We start from the raw sequence: 9,161 nt of genomic DNA on the forward strand, positions 1-9,161 counted from the left end.
CCCCCCAACAACCCCCAAGACCCTACCCCAAATCACTTCACTATTCACCCCACCGACGCGCGTCTACGCTTTAATCCCCTTGAATTTGGCTAATCGAGTTATGAGAACGCACTATTCCGTCGTATCACGACATTAACCCCAAAGTAACAGCTCAATGACGGGACTCCAAGTATAATAGTCGATAAGTTTCGTGCAGCAGCGGGTAACTTTGTCCGACGTCTCCGACGTCAAAGGCAGACTAAGTCGAAGATTCGCGGATAGATGTTTTTCAATGGATTTGTTTATAAGCCGAAGGTTTATATATCTTCGCGCCGCGACTTATAGCGAATTCGAAACTCGAAACTCGGAATCACGACTTGAATTAATTCATGTGCTAGATAACTCGTCGTGATTTATTATCAGAGCAAGAATCCGCTACTATGAGTAAATTTTGGATTGGCCGATCGTGGATTCGACTTACGGTAGAACGTAGCACTGAAAAACTGCATGTGTATATTGAGACTTTAACATATGTAAATATAATTTTGATTAATGAGAGTGAAAATTTTACGAACCCATGACTAAAACTTTGAGAATTTTGATAACCGTACTGAATAATATATATACAATTACAATATTAGACGCTATAATATTTGGAGCATCTATTAGTTATGATTATTTTTGCAAATATGTTATCAGCAATTCGTAATATCGATAGTATGGTAAAATATACACTATGGTATACGCAATTATTAATGTATGACCTGTATGTGTAATTGTATTTAAACAACCTATATGCCAAAAGGCAAATATTGAAACTAATCTAATTATGTTGAAAAAATGGTATAAATGCTTGTCAGGCACAAATAATAAAGAGACGTTTAATTGCAATTAGGCCATTGTCAACATATCGATCTACTTTCAACTTTAAATTAAGAATACGCATTTCATTTAAAGATATTAAGTAAATTGACAATTTAATTATATTATAGGATATTAGCAAAAGTCGATTGTTTAATTATTAATATTGATACTATCGGGGAAACACTCTTTTATACTACTAATTTTCGTTAATAAATTAATTAGACCATTTTTGCAGTTCGGTAAAATGATAAGCTTAACAAATTTCGTTGACACTAGTCGACGAATCTCAATTTACTTAATTACATTAATCACGATGTTAAGCATTATTAATATTACTATCATTATTATTATTATTATTATTATTATTATTACTATCATCATCATCATTATTGTTGCTAATTTTATCGCCACAAGTCAATTGAAAGAACGATTCTTTTTTAACAAATATTTTTTAATTTACAAAAGTCAAGTAAGAAATTTAAATTGTTTTAGAACGTTTTGAATGAAAAAATTTTATAATATTCGTTTCAGAGTTTGTAATATTTTTTACAAAAAATAATCTTGTATTTAATAAAATCCAACTATGCGTGTATACGATATATACGTAAATTCAACCTAAATATGCTAATAATAAAATGGAAAATAATGAAGTTTAAACTAGTAAGGATGAACAAAATTGTTGTAATGTACAAATGATGGCTTTTGTGGAAAACTTTCGTTCATTGAAGCATCGCATTTGTAAAATTTAAATATTTTACAAAATTCAATCAATACCATATGTGATTAAATAAATTATATTTGCTATCGGAATTTCGTTTAAGATTCTAATACCATCGACGTACATTATTATTTAATGTATTGCTCGTATTATTTCATTAATTAACAGAAATTTCAGATAAACATGATAATTAATAATATAAAACACAGACTAAGCGTATTCTATATTGTAGATAAATTGCATATAACAACTTTTACGTATCCTTAAAATAAAATATAAATAATACATTATGCCGTAAAATGAGTAGGATTACGAGTCATTTTTTAATTCAATAAAATATATTTATTGTTATACAAAACTGAACGTAAATTTTCAAAAAGTCTCATGCGAGCTTCATAAGCAACTAATAAGTGTATGACTCAATCAGAAAATCTTATTACAACTGAAAATTCCCTTTCAAAGCGCTGCACGTCGTGCAAATCAAGCACGGAGACGCAAGATTACAGATCTCCTCTCAAATGAATTTCAAGTTCCACTTCTACATGATGCAAATAGAACCATTTGTATAAATATTTCTCTCTCTCTCTCTCTCTCTCTCTCTCGCTCTAAGTCATTCCCTCTTCATTCTCCTATTTCTTTTTACATCTATACTATTATACATTTATGAACGGCTTTTGCATTATATGTTTTGTATTATTTCTCATTATACGCGTTTACATACAAATATATGAGAATGTCGCCCGAACTAACTAGTGCATTGATTCTATTCAAATGAAAGAGGGAGAGGGAGAGAGAGAGAGAGAGTATGAAGTTGAGAAGAAAGAAAGTCAATGAAGCGCAAAGTTGACTCTTTTCTGCAGATGGCAACCCGATGTAAGTGCAAATACGATTAGAGTGAGAGCATTATGACGGCTTTTTGTATATTCATCTCGTACATCTTATTTCTCTTTCGCGTTTCTTTCTCACTCACTCACTCCTTCGACTCTTACTATACGTGAATGTTTTTGTATTATCTTGTTTATACCATTTGATTTTTGCTCGTTCTTATCTTATTCGCGCTTGATCCTTTGTATTCTTCCTCATTATCTTTGAAATTATAGAAGCGCCATTGAGAGTGCAATAATACAACTATTAATGGATAATTGTTAAAGAGCCTTATGCGTTAGTAATGAAATTATTTCGTTTGATGTCTTTTGTATTTCAAGTACCAATGACCTGAATAACATTAATTAGTTGGAAAAATTATTCAAGCTTGTAAATTTCATAATGATAATAATTCTTAGAAAACAATGTGTGAAACATTATTTCACATTTTCAATTATATCTCGAAATAATTTCACATAATTTATATTATCGGGTGAGTGTTGCAGTTAGCAATACAATTAAAAATATATGTCTAAAATTAATTTCAAATACACGGAGAATTTATAATATGTAACAATGACAATAAGACAGTTTAATTCGCACAAACTCGTTTCGAAATTTACATTAACCAAATATTATCTTTAAGCATTAATTGTTTATAAATTTTACTAATCTTTATGTGAAAATAAATACACACTTCAATAAAACGATATTTATCCGATATTATAACGATAATATTCATGTTTACCAAGAAATATATTTTATATTTCAAGTATTATACGCCAGTAATATACGGCTCTTAATATTTTAATGTTCATTTATTCATGGGGTAAAGTTAATAGCTTATGTTGCACATATATTATTAAAAACTACTTAATATTAAGTGATTATAAAACATTTAACTTGTTAGTGTAACTTTTTGGCTGAGCAAATTACCAACTACATTAAAGCATATAATAAAAGTATTTTTCGCTTAAAGCTAGCTTTTAAATTGAATTCTCGTAGACTTTCTTCGAATAATGTCGTCCCCATAGTACGTCGACGCCACGGAGCCCCGTAAACAGCATGGAACGTATAAATTATATTCAAAGATAACCTTGTTTTTCATCTCAAGGCTTAAGCTACGGTCCCACTTCCTGTCTCCAATCGTCGCTGTAAAAAATCTGGAGCAAGGTAGAGAAAAAAGTTTATGCGCCCTCTTTGCGGGTAGGAGAGAGAGAGAGAGAGAGAGAGAGAGAGAGAGAGTGAGAGAGAGATAGAGATAGATAGAGAGAGAGAGAGAGAGATAGAGAGAGAGAGAGAGCGTGAAAGTGTGAGGGTGGGGGAGGGGAGGGGGGGATTTAATATCGGAAATGGTGACAATCTTGCGCGCAATGATAGAAGCCAAGAGATAGAAAGACAATGATAAGACCTGCGAGGGCGTAATCCAGATCGTGTTACCGCGAATATCTCTGCGCACGTGTAAGTCAAAAGTGACGTTAGCGAAAGATCTCGCTGCCACGCTTCTTCCCTATTAAATGCACCCAGACTCCACTCGAAATATCGATTTGTCTTGTGATTGGAGGTGGCTCGACCGGCTGCTGCAATCCCAAACATCGCGCTATCATAAGCCCACGACAATTTCAAGTGCGTTCGAATTGCATAGGTCGAAAGTATATAATCTCATTGGAAAATTCGCGCTAATATTCAGTTACACAATATTCCACGTATAAAAATACTTTACGAGCACGTTTCCTATCGCCCGAGCGTTATCAGTTTAAGAATTACTTGGTCGTGTACTTTTCATTTCTCCTTGAACTGCCGAGGCTAATAGTGCCGGTTACATTATATCTTCATCCAATCCAATTGCTAATCGCGGCGGTCTCATTGTACCTGGAATATTGTGTTACGTTTCGTGTTAGACCGGAAAAACTCATCGAGTGCGCCACGGCTATTAAAAATACCCGGAGCCATTGGCTTCGCGAGGCCCGTACAAGTCGAAAGACTCTTAAGAGATCTCGCCGCTCTTGTAAATTTCTGTGCTTGTTTCAGCACGCAAAGTTGTAATTGCGATATTCTGTTACATAAATCCATGAGCCCGAAGGTACGAGCGCTTTTTGCGACACGAGAAACGTTGTTAATGCAGAGAAGAAGTTTTATCGATGTCAATGATAGGAGTAGGAGGGTGGGTGGAGGGGAGAGGGTCTTCTAACTCTTACAACACTCGGTTAAAAATACTTTGGCAGAGCTAATTTTTCAATACAATAACTTGACGATAAATAATCGATTGACCAGAAAGTGAGACAGCCAGGGTAAGAAGCATTCATGCGGCATTGACCACTACCAGTGCCACTCTGCAACAATTGAAATCAATTATGAATAACGGTATTGGCGATATTCGTACGGAGTTCGCGAATAACGTTGGCAAAAATTAATTTTTCCGCGCGAAAGCGAATATTAGATGCTAATAATCGTCGTAAAGGGCTCATTACATAAGTGCTCGAGTTACAACGAGTCAAGCGCTCCTTTGATTACGTCCCATGAGCTAAAAGTATTGCATCTCGGAGACGAAAAAACTGTTAGCTAAGAAGTCTCGGAGGAATTCCACATCTTCTCCTAGAGTAATGCCATTGCGCTTAAGCTGAAATTGCAATCCGCGCACGCTTGCGTTTTAAAATGCCAACCTTGATCCTAGAGAAGTATTCGTCTAATCAGAGTTGAATCACGTCATCCAGCAGTTATGCGCACCTCGCAGCTCTTTCTACACTACTCCCTCGCCCCCACCACTCAACTCACTCAATCTCTCTCTCTCTCTCTCTCTCTCTCTCTCTCTCTCTCTCTCGCTCTCTCTCTCTCTCTCTTCTCGCACCTACGGCCCATGTAAAGTCAAATTCGTCGCTTTTCAACGTACGTATATCAAAGTTTGAGCGCGAGTCGAAGAATTACGGCTCGGTATTGTATTCTATCGTTATTTGCATAGGTGTGTACATAGCCTCGTACAGTCCGTGGTCACGAGCGGGGAATGAAGAAGGGGCAGAAAGGAAGTGACGACGAGGAAAAGAGAGAGAGAGAGAGAGAGAGTGAGAGAGGAGATCGCTAGCCGGTCACGGAGGGTCATTTGCATTCGGAGCTCGTTGCGCACCAACTCGGGGGTGGACGTCCTCCTCCTCCTCTCAGCATCCCAAAGTAAGCGCTCAGGGGATCCAAACTGGCCCTCGAGCTTCGACCCGAACGCTCCTCCCAATGAAAACTATTGACGCGCTTCTCTGTATTGGCGCTCGTTGGGAGCTCGGGGGCGTTAACGGCGTTGGTATGCGCACAAAGCAACGGATGTAAATGAGTCCACGCGACACCCGAGATCGAGTAAGTTACTACGACGAAATGGAGTCCCGTCGAGACTGCGGTGCGCAAGTAACGAATTGAAATCCCAACTGTAGAATGGATTAGTCGAGCTGTTTGCCGAAGATGCCGTAGCTGCAGACTTTCGTTAACCCGAACGTATCTGGCCGAGAGATATAATTGTGAGTTATGCTTCGTTACGTTGGACAAATAAGAACGAATTCGACTCCAACTGCTTATCGCTCGAAAGCTCTTTCGATATAAGTAAGAACGATACGGGGCCTGTGGAATTGTCAAGTAATAAATTCGTGGGGCCGGGATTTGAGGTATTTATTTTTATTTTTCGTAATATTGCCGGAGGAAGGGGTCGATTGGAGAGGAGCTTGATATACAATAACTTGCTGATAATAATTAATAATATTTAAGCTGCCCGATTATACCGATAGATATAATCGACAATAAAGTATAAATAATTATCAAATGAAATTAGGGTGAAATTAGGTGAAGAGATAATTTTTAACGAAGGCAAAGAGAATGGGGGAAGAAAGGAAGTTTTGGGAAAGCACGTGGATTAACATATATCGAAGAAATGGCTCAAACGATGGAGAAACAATGGGTGAAATAATCCGTCGTACAATTCATCATTTATAAAGGCCATATTTTTTCAAATTTTATTCACCTCTTCGTTTCATATTTATGCCCCTTACGATAGAAGTATCCTTGTGCTTGTAAGAGAGTTAGAGTATAATATAATATTAGCGGCTCGATATTTATGAGATAGCAAGCATCTCTCAGGAAATAAAATGAGAACACAAAATTTTAAATTATTGCGATTGAAAGGGTAAGGATGAGAAACTTTATTTTATTATCAGTATTTATGTGCACACAACAGAATCATGAGCGACCATATACCTGCAGGTCATGTAGATGTAATGATGAATTAATTATTAAAATGTCTACGAAATCAATAGAAAATTAACAAAATATATCAAGTTATTGTAAGATTTGAGCAAACGAGCCAACTATAAATGCTAATGAACTTCGTAGTTTGTTACGAAAATATTTCAAAATAATGAAAATTTCTAAAAAGTGTTGAAATTATAAAGTAAGTGACGATAATTTTCTTTCGCAATATGAAGAGCGCTGATCTGGAATTATTTAAATGAAAATTATTTTAAATACTTCATGGTTAGTTAGTGATATTTATTATAAGTAAATGTTACGTTAATTATCTTAAACGTATTATGTTCTTCTAGAATATTTGTCAATTAACACTCAAAGTGCAATTATTAGAAATACATTGTAAAAGCATTTAGAATTTTTACCATCTCTTCTCTTTCTCTTTTCTGAATTTCTATTATGCTAAGTTCTTGTGCATTAAAGGATAAAAGAAAAGTCAAAACAAAAAAAATCAAAACGAAACGAAAAAACTTTGGAAAAACTTGCTCAATTTGCTTTTGTCATTCTTGTATTTTAATTTTTAAAAATTCAATTTTTTTCATCAAATAAACAATAAATTTTTCGTTCTTACTTGTAATGCCGTTGCGACAAATGGCCCCTTCTTCAATCTAACAATTACGTTAATTCAAATTGAATGTTACAACACCAATACAACTGCAATTCGTTTGAAAATACACGTATAAGTCGCTCAAATGGAAAAGGCCATAAATCGCCAAAATAGAAAAGTAATAATGTTTGAAATGATATCGAAGAAAGAAAAAAATATGCGTGATAAAACGGTATTTAAATCAAAAGGTAAATAGAGATAGATATCTATATAATGGAAAGATAGACGGAAATGTATATGAGATGTATGTTAAAAGGAAGGAAAAAGGGGAGAAGTAAGTTTGTAAAAAAAGAAGGTAAGATGAGAATGAGCGAGAGAGATGGAAAAACGGATGAAAAGAGTTGGCGTATCGAAGAACCGTATTTCAGTTCTCTTAGTTTAAGGATAATCTTCCATTCGTCGCGTAATCTCGCCGCACAAGAACCCACGGATCGAGCGCACGTCGTCCTCGAGGGGACTACTTTAACTCTTCCACCTTCGTCCGCCTCGTCGCCCCCCCCCCTCGCCACCCGTCAGGAGCCCAGCCTTACTCGACGACTGCAGAGACGGGTGATCCTTTCCTCGATCGGCTTCTGCGAGCAAAGAGGAAAATAGGATTGACGTTAGATTTGCCGCGCGCCTGACCAACCGAATACCATAAAATTTTGAATTAGAGACCCTCTGTAAGCGGACGTAAATATCGATTATTTGCCGCGAGCTCTCCCACAAAGTCCCTTTACTGCCTTTCAGCGGGCGATCTCGAGATATCGCTTGGAAATTTAAGGAAAAGCAGTTCCCGAGCAAAATTCTATTGCCGGAATATCATTTAAGCCTCAATTATAATGTTAATTATTTTTATTTACTTCATGTCAATAGACGCCATAACACTACACGTGCTGTTTCCTACTTATAACATAACACAATACTTATACTAACTTATTCTTATGTATTAATAAAAAACTTGAAATTATATGAAATAAAAGGATGTTTGTGCGTGCATCGATGGTGTTAGAAAATTCTATGTGTAGAGAGTAAAAAATATAAATTTTTTTTCACATTAAACTTTTATTGTTTTCAATTTACTTATCAATCAACCCAATACAATTATTTAATGAAGTTGGATAATTGTAAATATCCTAAATAAATTTTCATTAGCGTGTATATACATGCACAACATTTTACTACATAAAGAAATCATTTCTTATCGCATTATTTACTTTTGCCTCATTTCAGTGACAATTTGCTGTATTTAAATTGTATATATACGCGCTTTCATTTTCGCTTTCATTCAACGATATTTAATCGAACGATTTAAAATGGACGTTAAGTTCGTTCGATATATATCTCATCGTTTATCGCATGTCCTGGTAGCTTAGAAAATATTCGTCATTAAGCTGGATCGAATAATACCGATTAAGTAGATATTTTCATCAGTTGTCGATACAACAGTGCCAAATATCCACAAACATACAAATTAAATGAACCGTAGTACACAAATGACGAATTCCAAGTATTTATTTGCTCACCCTTTCTTTCGCACGTATTTGCACAGAGCCTCGTGCCCACGATCTCGTCTCCTTTTCACGTCTCTCTATAATGAAAATCCATGACGTCGCCGATACTGGCGTACAAAGTAAAAAAGAAGGAAGAGAGAGAGAGAGAGAGAGAGAGAGAGAGAGAGAGAGAGAGAGAGAGAGAGGGAAAAGAAGAAGCCTAACGAACGTGATCAAATTCGCGACTCATTAGGCAAAGGCTTCTCATCATTTGCGATCGATCGATCCCTTTTGCAAGAGAAAACTTCTCTCTCGGAAGGAGCCAAAGCGGAAACTGCTTCCCCTCCTCTCGGCGTTCCCCGCCGCCCCCCTCTCCCTC

This window comes from Ceratosolen solmsi, unplaced genomic scaffold, assembly GCF_000503995.2.
Source record: "Ceratosolen solmsi marchali unplaced genomic scaffold, CerSol_1.0 scaffold7, whole genome shotgun sequence".
NCBI classification, from domain to species: domain Eukaryota; kingdom Metazoa; phylum Arthropoda; class Insecta; order Hymenoptera; family Agaonidae; genus Ceratosolen; species Ceratosolen solmsi.